The sequence below is a fragment of the Aphis gossypii genome, chromosome 2 (genome assembly GCF_020184175.1).
Source record: "Aphis gossypii isolate Hap1 chromosome 2, ASM2018417v2, whole genome shotgun sequence".
Lineage (NCBI taxonomy): Eukaryota > Metazoa > Arthropoda > Insecta > Hemiptera > Aphididae > Aphis > Aphis gossypii.
Window position 1 is genome coordinate 26,417,809 of NC_065531.1, and position 13,946 is coordinate 26,431,754.

The following is a 13,946-nucleotide window of genomic DNA, read 5'->3' on the forward strand; positions in this document are numbered from 1 at the left end:
ATAATATTATAACTAGCCGTTTTATTACATACTTTCAGTTGTTCATTTGGACTGATAATTCTTTGCAGACCTAAACCTATAATAATAATAATAATAATATAATGAGGAATATGTAATATGTGATGTTCGTCGTGAGCTTAACACCAATAAATAAATAATACTTCTACTACTTCTTCTTCTTCTTCTTCTTATAATAATAATAATAATAAAGTTTTTTCGTTTTGCTTGTGTGCTCCGGTATTGTTTTGCTACCGAATTACAATAAAAGTAAAATATATATATGCATGTATTGTTTCGGTGCGTGTAATCGCGTGCATGAGATACCTCTTATAAAAAGTTATAATCCTACTATATGCATTAGTATAATATACAAAGGTTACAGAAGTGGTTTGTAAGTTTCGGTGTAACCTATAATATGTGCGCACGTTAAAAATATTTAAATTTATGTACGGAATTTAGTGGATTACACTTTCAAGGGTTAAAACTTTTGTTATTATATGTTGTTGTTGGTGGTGGTGATGGTGGTGTTGTTGGTGGTGTCGGCGGCAGTGGTATTGGTAGAAATAGTGGTGGCGGTGGTAGCTAGTGATGTCGAAAATTTAATTTACCACTGTACAATCATTTATTTTTTTCAAATTAAGACTTAATACTATAATGCTGTTGTTGATGTTGATCATTTTAATCTTGAAAAGAATGATAGCGACACATTGACTGACAACGAGTTTTGAAGTGTTATATTTATATATCATAATATAATAATATACTTCTTTGGTGAATTTTTTTTACGGTAAATATATATACATTTTGTGACAAATTTTTGGTTAACTTTAATTAGATATTCTGAAGACGATGATAGAAAGATTATCATTGTTTTTATGAATTATATAGCAATCCTACTAAAATTGTTTTGTTTATCATAATATGAATTCATATTGATAGATGGTTGATTGTGGGATATGGTAGCTAGTTATGTTAAAAATGTAATTTACCACTGTGCTATCATTTTTTTAAATTAAGATTTAATATACTATTGTTGTTATCATTTTAATCTTGGAAAAAAATTGTAACACGTTGACTGACAAAGAGTTTTGAAGTATTTTTTCTCTAGTGGATTTTTTAGAATACGTATATATATTAACATTTTATGACAAATTTTTGATAAACTTTAATCACATATTCTAGTGAGGATGATAATATTGTAATTGTTTTTATAAATCATGTAATGATCTCAAATCTGTATTAAAATTTTTTTTGTTTTTTATAATGTGAATTGATCGATGATTAAACGTAATTTCGGTGGGTGGAGAGGTGACTTGTTTTCTGAATAATCAAATCGTGTTGTTTTAATTTCATACTACTAACACTAAAATTATTGCGTTATATACGTATTTTATCGATTTCCTATGTTTTTTCCTTGAAGGAAAAAGTATGTTTGGAAAATTAAATTATGTTGGCAATGAATTGTGTAAGAAACTTTTCAGGAAATAATCTTTATACGAAATTTAAAAAAAGTATTTAGAATCCAATTGTTGCCAAAAAGAAAGTTATTTTGATTTATTAAGTACTTGAATTTGGTATAAATAAAAAAAATTTAATTTAATTATATTTATCTAAACTTAAAAATAATTTATTATTTATAAATTATGAAATAATTTAAAACTGTACAATGATTTAATATAATTATTTTTACTACTTAGTGTTTTAATATAATATGCAGTAATATAATCATAAGTAAATGAATGCTTAAACTATATCTATTTTTAAAATATTAAATAATATATGGACACTTTTAGATCGAAGCTACTTTTGTAAATATATTTTTTCAATAATTATTGTGTTATAATAAACACAACATATTTATTATATTTCGTCTAAATAAATCTATGGTGGTTACTATCGTAACTGTTAAAGTAACTGTCGTAAAATGTATTAATTCAGTATTATGGTTGGCAATTAATTAATATTAAAACACAGACTGGAGTCTAAATACTCAGTCGTCTTATAATAATATATAATATGATTAATATGAAATAGTTTTAATTTATATCGTATGTTTGTACTTATATTATCTAATGCTTATTTCCCAGGCAGCAATTATTTATTTCGGCCAAGTTAAAAAATGTTCTGATGATAAAACTTTGCAGTATATTTCGCTGCTTGTTTAATTGACTTCATACTTAAGCTGCGAGAATGAGTTTAACGCAAACTCCAAATAAAGACATTACGAATTATTCGTTGTACCATGTTGGAATGTGTACCCACGTGACCCATTATTTTCATGTCAACCGTATTTGCATGTTTGTGTTAACTGTTAAACGAGTATAATATATTGCCGTGATTTCTTCACGAGTGCGTACGTTTCGGGAATTTTCTCTGGCAATTTTGTCTATTCAAAAACGCTCTTTCACTTAGTGTGTTTATACTAAAATCAGAGTTAGTGTTTAGTTATTCAATTTCGAACAAGACTAACGGACAGGCGTTCTAATAAAAATATGTACAAATTAACTTTAACAACTGTAATTAAAAATCGATAAAAGTTTCACACGTGTGTGTAACTAATCAATCCGTGTATACGAGCTTAAGAAATAAACGATGTACCTATACGCATTTGTCAATAATAATAAAATAGGAATATAATAAATGCCTAACCAAATATCAATTAAGTTAATTGATATAAGTAATAAAACAATAAGTAAATTATGCAATATGAATTTAAACCATATTACAGTTTGAGTATAATATTTACAATTTGGCCGAGTAAAACAAAATTCAAAATTCAGTTTTTTGTTAAACGATTCACAAAAATATGTAGTTTATTCTGAAGTAGGTAGTTAGATAAAAATTTTTCCTGTATATTTGGTAAAAAATCACAATCATCAGATCTTAATAAAATTACAAATATGTACGCATAGATAATAGAACCAGTCCGAATAGTTGTATAATGATTAGTAATTTTGATTGGGAAACAATTTGTATAGGTACTTTATTTTGACTCAGGTCCCAATTTCGTTTTTCTCGTTACAGGTTTGGTTTACGAAACGATAATGAATAATGCATATATGCTATAATTTGTTTTGTTTTCTAGTAAATGCTTAAAACGTTTTGCAACTCATCATTTTGTTACAGTATTTATTATTGTCAATTGATCAAAAATTATTTTCAGTTAAACATTGGTTTTTTAAAATTTGCGATGTTTCGTTTTATCAGAGAAAAAAAATAAAATATGATATTAAGACTCGAGCATAAATATCGTGCAATCATATTTTTCAGTATTTTCGTTTGAAACAAAATAATAATGGTCATAAAAGTATAAAGTTTGAAGATTTATTTTATTACTTTTAAGTGACATTAAATGGCGTATGAATAAATTCGATTTAGTTTGTGTGTGTTCAAAACTTCTAAATTTTATCTATAAAATCGACAATTTTCAAAGCCTGTCACTCGAGATTTCCATCGTTAGTAAAAGGAAGATAATATTTTTTATACAGATCTAAAACAATATTGTAATCGTAAATACGATATGAGAATGTTTTTTGACTTCAACAATTTATGATTCAATGTTTTTTTTTTTAGTCAGAAACTGCCATCGTCGTCTTTAATACCTACTCATGTGTTGTTGCTGTTTGGCCACGGTGCATTTTATTAGTCTCTTGAACTATGCCGTCGTGTGTATTGGTGGACAATGTATTATGTTGAACGTTAAATTTAACTGTTATTGTTTATCGAATTAAAACCGGGACCGTAGAAAACATGAAGACGAAAATATTGCAAACACCCGAGAGTACACAGGCGACTTTCAATCGTTTTTGTCGTCTCTCAAGACGCCAGTCTGGCCGCGTTTACCATTCAAAAACCAAAAATGGGGGAGGCATTAACTAGTTAAAAAGTTCATTTTTTCTAAGCTTTTTAACTTAACCAGTTAAGTTAATTTTGTGATTTACTTATGAAGTTAACTATTTTAAATTGACCGTTGAAATAACATAGCTTTTTTAAATTGGTTTAAGAATTATGCATGAAGTTAAAATTTTTTCCGAAGAAATATTAATGATTTTATACATTAATAATTTAATACTATTATAGTAAATAATAATTGTAATATTACTAAAATGTTTATTATGTTTCTTAATAAAATAACAATAGGTATTTGTTATTGTTATTACTTATGTATAGATAGCCATAAAATACTTTTTATACGTTAACAGATGATAAAGTCACTAAATAATTACAAAAGTAGATTGACTTTTTTAAACTGAATTAGGCTAATATTTTTTTTCATATTAACTTAAAACTTGTAGAGTTTAATTAATTATTTGATAAATAAAATATTAAAATATTACGTTTAGACTTAACAGTTTCGGGTTAACTTAATTTAACTTGAGTTCATTATTTTCATAAAATTGTCCACTTCTGCCTAAAATGTTATTATAAACCCCTATATACGATAAGGTTAATGCTTAACTGTAATGAATAATGATTATACCGTTGGGAATTTCTAAACAAGATACGATTGTATAAAACATCCGCTCGCTGTTGAAAGTAACGCTAAATATTTTTGTTTTTTTTTTTCAAACGAGATTCTGAAGGGTTTATTTTCACATCGCGGAAAATCTCAAACCGTTAATATACAAGTTTGTGTTTTCGAAATAAAAATATTAACATTAAAAATATATATATATATATATCTACTTAAAAATTTATAGTAAATAGTGGGGAGGTTAATTTTAAATATAAAAATTTGTATCACTACAAAATACTTCTAAAGTATTAAAATGTTCTTAAGAGTTCGAGAATATGAACTATACCTAAGTTTTACAAAATAAATATTATATATTATTTTATTATATACAATAAAATATTAGAATTTGAATGATATTATTATTAAATAAAAAAAAAAATAGGTGGCGAACATTTTTGGTCAATCATTCTGTATACGTACATAGCTGCATAGGTACTTTGTATGTTAATTATTTAAATTAAATTACATGTTATAATTTTTTATTGATGCATTGCGTAATAATTAAATTTTATAACGTCATCATTATTGCTTTTGGAACAAAATAAACAATTTTTTTGTTTTATACAAAATAAATATGTAGATTTGTGGCCACATAACAGGCTTGGGGTGGCTGAATTTTAATTTAACCCGAGTTCAGTTTAGAAGTCTGGTGGTACTTCTTTAGTCCAAAAGAAAAATACTACTAGCGTAGGAAATGGTCACAAAGACTGAATATAATATCATCATCGCCCTCAGCACCTGTTTTCCACCAACAACGCCACTACCACCCTTTATTAATTACAGAACTGTAACTTCCAGCACTTATGTACGACACTGCTACTACAGGTATAACATAATAATATAATGAATGTCCGTATCCGACGGGACCGATTTGCTGGCAGATATACGTATAATGAGCCGCTCGTATACACACATATATTTTTATACGAGCTGTATGTAACGTTATAATGAGGGAGTAGTGTCGTACACGGTTATTTTATTTTTTTTTCAATTTTAATTATATTTCACCGGGTAGTTTTTTTTCCGCTAGTTTTTGCCCACGAATTATGATCTGCGTGTAATTATTAACAACTGTTGGACTGGTATATGGCAAAATTTACAGCCAGGGCAGCCGATGACAGTCAAACTATTTTATCAATTGTTTAAATTATGATAGATGTACTTTATTTATAAACGTTAGAATAAAAATATTTATATTCAATTATTCTAATATGTATCTATTTTTATTATTATTATTTTGTTTTTTTTGTTAGTTCGTCCAGTACTTTGTTTGTGTCTATATGTTTAATCTTCGTGATGTAAAAATTACGGCCATAGTGATTAAGCCATTGAGAGTTGAGACAACTCTAGAATAATAAAATACTATTTTTATATATTCAATAAATTGACATTTCAAACACATTTATAAATTATAACTTAGGTAACTATAAAATGAACGAACAAAACCTAAAATATAATAGTTTCAAATATATAATGAGGAAGGGCTATCAACTTTCTTTGGCCACTTCTAACCAGGGCAGTATTTAAGTGGTAGCGTATGTAGGAGGCGTGACAAGAGGCTGATTTTATTTAAAGATTTTCATGGTTTGATTATTCTCATTACTTAATTTCTTATTTTCTACAATATTAATAATATATATATATATTGTATCATTTAATTTTTTGTATCATTATTATAGCATTATAATATAATAAATATCTTAACGGGTTTAATAGTTGTATTAGACATCGAAAACGAAATGATTTCCACCGTAAACTATACGATGGTTTAATTTAATAATTTAATCTTGGAAGAAAATACAAATTTTCAACCTTCGTTTTTTACATTTTTTTTTCATGCTCCTGGGCAACAAATTCCTAAATACTATGGTTCTGTTTACAACTACTGTACTACTGTATTATATCTACAGGACTAACTTGGAAAACTAGTGTACGTCATATATACTGAAAATCTCTTTATGTACACGTATAATACACACGTATTACATATCACCGTGTATGTGTATGTGCGCGTAGAACACCGGAGCTACAAACATCTCCGAATATCTCTGTGCACTGCACTTCCTCTGCGATCTCGTACCTCCACGCTTCACCGTCGGTGCCTTTGGGGAAAACCGTACCGAAAAGCCCGTGTGCCCCGAGCAATTTATATATTGCGTCCGAGCGGCAGCGGCGGCCGCTCGGGAAAACATAACGAACCTCCACTCACATACACACTCGTCCGTTTGTGTTCCACCGCCCTCCACGACCGTCGTTCTTTTTCCACCGGTCAGTATATCTTTTTGATGGTCGCGGGGACGCAAACATATATATATATATATTTATACTTAGGGCGACGTGCGTATGTATGTACCGCTTATATACATGTATACACAACCCCCCGAGGTAGATATTCGGCTAGACAGATTTGCTAAAACCCCGGTCACCGGCGGCGGCGGCGGCGGCGTCAACGTCCACCTCCAACTCCACCTATGCCACCTGCACCGCCACTGCACACTTATACCCTCCGGGAAATCGGTCGTTGTGCAGTGTATCTTTTTCCCATATATTGTATCATATAAGGGTGTGAGTGTGTGTGTGTGCGTCCTCGCCCCGACTTATTTCCACCGTGTACTCTACGTTATTTTTTTTCCATCTCTTCGACATTTTTTCTTATAAATATAACGTAACAAATATGGTCACCGCCGTCATTGTTGGTCAGAGATTTCGCCCCAACGGAAATAAACGTTGTACCGAATTCCAATATAATAATACGCGGAATACATCCGATTCTCGTATCAGCAATAATTTAATTTATATATGACGCGCGTACGAGGAAATAACGTGCGATTTGTGTGCGCACGAAATCGATAAACGGAGCAAAGTGGATTGAACGGAATAATATTTTGATCGGTATTCCGGCGTGTATGTACATACTTTTATTATTATCATATCATTATTATTACTTATTATCTATATGGCGTAGTAAAAATCATGAAGTAATGTATGACCACGAACTGGTGATTTTCGAATCTAAAGGCGATACGTTTTTCGTTTTTGTTCGTTTGTTTCGTGTATATTAGGAATTATTAAAGGGTATTTTTTGTCATCGTCACAGAGCTTAGATACAACATTTCGTGAGTGACTGCATAAATCAATAAGTTTGTAATTTAATATGTATTTAGTGTTAATAGGTGTTAATTAGACAATATTCATCAATTGCGATCATTGTTCAGGGGTTATACTGATAGTACAAATTTAAATCTTCTTCAAATAACACAAAGATTATTTTATATTTTCCCCGCTACACCGAACAATTTTAAATCGTATAAATATATTATATTTTTGGGGATCGCTGTTCTAATGTAAGAAATATTTATATATATATTTATAATATGTCGAAATTACGATTTATCGCGTAACGTAAAATCGATAAATGATATATTATTTATATTCTATTGGTTAATGTTCAGTTGCCATTGGAACTGTAACGGCACTAACATAAAATAAACTATGCAAAATCGTTAAGAAACAAAATATAAAAAAAAATTAATTTATATGAGTTAATAGAGAATAATCGATATAATTGTAGTTATTTTTTGGTTAACATTGCAACTAAAATAATTTTACCAGGTTCATATAGATACCTACGTCGACTTTAGAGTCATGTCCAAAAGTTGAGTTTGGTCCAACTCACGGTAGATTATGGTTAGTAAATGATACCATGACTGCAATGACCAATTAAAATACGGTTCAAGGAACACGAAACGAAAGACGAAGAAGTTATGAATTTGACTTTAGAAAAAACTTTTTATCCAATTTTAAAACAAACATATATATTATATGCACTAATATAATAAAAATGATATCTAATAATAACAGCTTTTCTCAAAACGATAATTCATTTTTTGAATTTAATATAATTTTACTAATTAAAATGATATTTTATAGAACAGCGGTTGTTTTTTAGAATTAAAAATAATTTAACATAAATAATCAATAAACCGCATACTTTACACAATAAATAAAATCAACAATATTGGCATCTATATAGAACGTATATGTATAACTACCACATAATCTTTATACTTATTCGTAGGATCGTTTATATTTAATACACTACTCTCTGAAGAGTGTCTTGTTGACGTACAAACGTTCGTTTTTAATGAGAACGGGGGGCTTCTATTATAAATTAATTAGTTGAAAATTCTTGAGTCTCTTAACTTTGTGTACTTAGGATAAAAGTTCTATGATATTGGTATGGAAGATATGGTGATTTGAAAACTTAATTACATTAATGAATTAAAATTGATGATTTGTAAATTTGGCATAATATTACATATATTTTATATTTTTGTAAAACTATTTTTTTATGAACATTGTCCTTTAACAATAAAGAAACTACTCTATCAAATATTAAATTAGGGAAATAAAAATGATTTATTAAGTAGCATATAAAATCTAGAATTTGAAAATAATGTGATTTTTAAGTATGGTCAGAATATTTGAATAAATTGTTTATTAGATAAAAAGTAATTAGTTTTGAGCATGCTTGATGAATCGCTCTGTATATTTACTGTTATATTCTAATACACGAAACCAAACTTTGAATGATTACGGCATAATACAGCGCATGTTAATAATAATTCGTTCTTTGCATCGGCAATGAGCGCTGACAAGCGATAAGTTCACACGCGGCTTTAAAGGTTCAACAAAGACGAAAGTATTATTTTGCGTTTATACCTTAGCTGACAATGTTCTACTTATTCCGCTACAAAGATCTCGAAGCGCCTAAGAGACCAGTAAAACTGTGATTATTTTAAAAAATACCTATAATAAATGTCATATTATATTCGAAATACGATATTTTTGCGACTCTACACATAGTTAATTTTATGTTTATTTTCTCACGACACAGTAACCAGAGTATTAATATAATATAGTTTACGCCCTCGTGTATGTTAGTCCAAGTCGTAGTTTTACACCTTTATCGTAAGCATAATTATATTAATATATATGTATATTGTATACATATTATAGATAATGTGTATAAAGGATGCATATTATGGCACATGCACTCGTACAACATAATATAATATATTTCACATCATCAAATACCATTTATGTTCAAGTCGTCTTAAAATGTATTATACAATATAATATTACATTTAAATCATAGAAAATTTAATACGCTTTACGAGCTTTGTGTTTAGAGTTGCAGTCGAGGTTCTGTGGTTTCAAACGTTTAAAACATGATAATATTATACGTTCCGGTGATGCCAATGAACCTTTAGTTTATGTAACACAACACTTAAGATGAAGTATCATGTTATGTGAATAAAACATGCAGTGCTTGTGTGCAAGGCACGTTTCATCTACACTTAAATGTGGATAAATATTACACAAAGAATTAAATAGGTGCGTATTACTATTGACGCGTTTGTATACCGTACCCCCCACCTCATCATGATTCTGTAATTAGTCATAAAAAGTTAAGAGCACAAATATTTTTTTATTGGGCAACGAGATTTGGTCGGTGACTCACGAGCAATGTATTTGATCAAATAACGTTAGTACGAGTTTAATATAATTCAATACGTTAGGCGACCAAATACTTTCCACACTTCATTAACTTTTCATGAACTTGGTCGTTGTCAAAGTATACTGAGAACCTCGCATCACGTTTACAAGATATAAAATATAAATCTCACATAAGCAATAAGAGAGGAAACTTTGATAGTTTCCTTAATGGTTTTTGTTTTAATAACACCTCATAGTAAATAATATTATCTCAATATGTGTTTAATATATCTTAGACTGCCTTGTAATGTGTATATTTTTAATTCTTAAGTTCTTTCAATATTTTTTTGTATTTTAATTTTCATCATTTTGATTAATTTTAATAAATCTAATTTGTGATATTATGTAACGTTTATTTTCGTATTATAAAAAAGAGTAGGTAATCATTTTTGATTTACGCAAATATAAGTTAAGTTAATTTTATTTTTTGAATTAAATTACAGAATCATTTACTTTTTTTAAAACTTTGCAAAGCTGTGTTGATTTTATAACGATTATTCGTTTACGAGCATATGACTATTTATTAATTTTGGGGCAGTTGGATCTAGTTGGTACATTATTTTGCTAATATTTATAATAGGCACTCAAAACAAAGTTAAACAATAATGAAAATAAATTATGAATATAAGCACATAAACAGTATTGCTTTGTTGCTTTATTAAAATACCTAATCATATTCAAAAAAATTAATAGATTTTAGTATTTTACAAATCAAAATCAATTTCGAATACTTGATACATTTTAATAAATACCTAATTATAAGTAATGTAAGCGGGCAATGTAATACTAAAAAATTGCACTTGAGAATTTCAAAACGCAAAATTATTAATTTTTCTAGAAAACGCATACCTCAATTAAAGAAATATTTTTTAAATGATGTTGAATTAGATAAAGTCATTCATGTGAAATATTTAGGTGTTTATTTAGATTCTATTCTCTTTAATTCAACGAATATTATTCCATATTCAAAATGAAATGTCTTTAATTAATAAACTCCCTTTCAATTAGATCCACGCAATATGTAAATAATTTTAGTATTGATATTTTTATTTATAATTCTGTTGTTCCTTTTAATTTATAACTTAATAACTTAGTCGCGTAACATATTGTACTTCCGCAACAACCACTCTATTTTTATTACTTTATTTTTTGTTCTATATACATTGTAATCGAGCTTCCCCGCTTAATTCATAATACATAAATAGTATTTTGAGCTGCGAGTTTTTTAAACGCAACTTGTTACACGGCTGAATGTATAGGCAATATAGGTGCATTGCTATGTAAAAGAACATTTTGAAACGCTCTTTCTGTAATATTTCATCAAACATGGAACAATATTACTCCATCATATCATAGTTAAACTTAAAAGTTTTGTTATAAGATACATGTTATATTACATATGGCTTATCAATCATAGTTAAAATTATATACTTTAATCATAATGCCAATCTAAACCGTTAACACGAAAACTGAGCGCTGGATAATGTAGAACAATGTGACGAAACTTCCAAACAACTTTGTAAGATAACTAATAACAAGTATGTATTTATAACAATTAATTAAAATCCAACAGGCTGTCAATTTTTTGTGGATTACTGTTTGATAATATTTTAATCGATCTAAATATTGTTATATTATATACTGCTATTACTACTTAATACACTCTACCGTAAAGTGGAATTTATAATTACTCAAAATTATAATATAATAACTATTATTAAAATATGTATTCTTAAAAAAATGTTTGACTAGTATAAATTGTTGTCGTACTATAGTCTCAATTATATTGGTCAGTTTTCTGCTATATTACACAACTCAACTATTTAAATTGTGTGGTACCTAGTAAATGTTCATAACAAAAACTATAAATTATTTAAGATGGTGGGTACTTTTCTAAAACGACACGTGTCTCATATGTAATATTGCAAAAGTCTGGTTATTTAATATTCTCCGAACTGTGAGTTGTCATTAATCAAAATGTAAATGAAATAATATTATAGGCCATAACAGCTCGTGAAGCAGAGTTTTCAAAGTAAAAAAGAAAATTAATCGATTGAAACGAGAGAAAAAAAATATGATACAATCGTTAACTGCGTTTAAAGCTTAAGAATTTTTTTTCATTTGACAAAATTACAAATTGTTAACATTTATAATAAAATGTATGACTACTTTTATTTATTTAATAAGGTAAAATTTACTTGAGAATAAAATTTCTCTTGGAGGCAATTCTACTGACATTTTATTTGTTTTATAAGTGTTGAATCTTACTTCATAAACGCGTTTTTTGTGTCTCCGACGGTATTTGAATCCACGCGTATATCGTACTATCATATTATAATGTGTGTAAATTATACCTTATAATATTTCATAGTGTAATATATAGGTAATAATAACAGTAATAATAATATAAAATATATTATACGTTCGTACCAAAGATAAACGGCCGTGAACGTTATTTCACGTTTCCATTTCCGGTGGAGAAAATAAAACAAACGAAAAAAAAAATAGGATATTATATTTACGTCCGAAATGTCTGTTCGCCCGAACGCCAGTCCAAACGTGCTGTTGCCACACGTTCGGGCGAGGGAGACGGAGATAAAAATTCGCCACGTCGTGCGCGCGACGAGTGTTCGATATTGTCTCCTTTCGTGTATAGTTGCGAACGGAAAAACGAGCGTAGTTATCATATTATGTATTTGTAGGTACGTGGTGTGTATGTATATAATATATGAATATAACACGCGATTATGATATGGAATTGCTACTTTTGTTTGTAGTTTGTACGAAGTAAAATGGAACTATATTTCATTAAACGGTATTGTGTATAAGTTAAGTATTTATTAATTAACTGGAGTACATTTATAATATCGAAAATTCTATTTTTGTTTTTTTTTTTTTTTTAATTAAGCCCACCCAGTATACGATCATAAACGTTTTGAGAAGTTACAATTTCCATATTATTATAATAAGAACTAAAAAATATTGTTAATCGTGATAAATATAATTACACGCAATTATATCGGTTATTCCGAGTTAAATAATTTTAAAATTGTTTGATACATTATAATGATTATAGAAATTTCAATAGAAACTAAAATCAAATATATTTTTTCATTACATCTAAAGAAAACTTATACATTTTTTTTTTTTTGAAACCATGACGTATGCCAGCAGCGTACCTAATAATAAAATTCCTGGTAGTGTCCTTATCTTAAGAATAAACAGTCCCCCACGAATTTTTCTATATAAACTGAATCTGTGTACAAGTAATTATAGAAACTGATTTGGGAATGGTTGCGTAATTTTCAGTTCTTATTTATAAATTATGACTGTACACTGTACAGGCATTTTTAAGACTAAACATCAATTTAAATACTGTCTAAAAATGTAATATAAATTAAATAAAATATTAACCATGCAGCCGAGTTAACTCATCCGACCTAGATAAAACTAGAGTCCTTGGCCTCTCAGAAACCCCTTTAATACAACACTGAGTATAGGCACCGTTAACTATGAAATGTGTGATAATGTGCGTCTTTAATTTTATGATATTAACACAAATCTTTCCTAGACATGAACTTTTAGTGTCAGTTAACCGTTGCCTCTGTTCCTTCGTTTTATTTATTCAGACTTGGTTTTTCATTTACACTTACATATTTAATATTGTAGTACATTTCGCATATCTTAGAGCCATATTATGGTCTCGTAGAATATCATTGTTTGCTTTTGATATCGTCCTTTTTGTATTCTATCTCGTATCTTGTTTTCATTTCGCCTCCGAATGTGATGTTGATGTATAATGTATATTATTTATAACAGTTAAATGCAAATACATATATGTGGTTTACTAGACATTATTATAGCTTGCAAA

The 13,946-nt window shown here is 28.3% G+C and overlaps 1 protein-coding gene across 4 annotated transcripts in view; it reads left to right on the plus strand.

Moving 5' to 3' along the window:
- LOC114126188 (lachesin-like) overlaps positions 1 to 13,946 on the plus strand; it is a 111,332-nt gene that overhangs the window by 78,993 nt on the left and 18,393 nt on the right. The window lies entirely within an intron of this gene.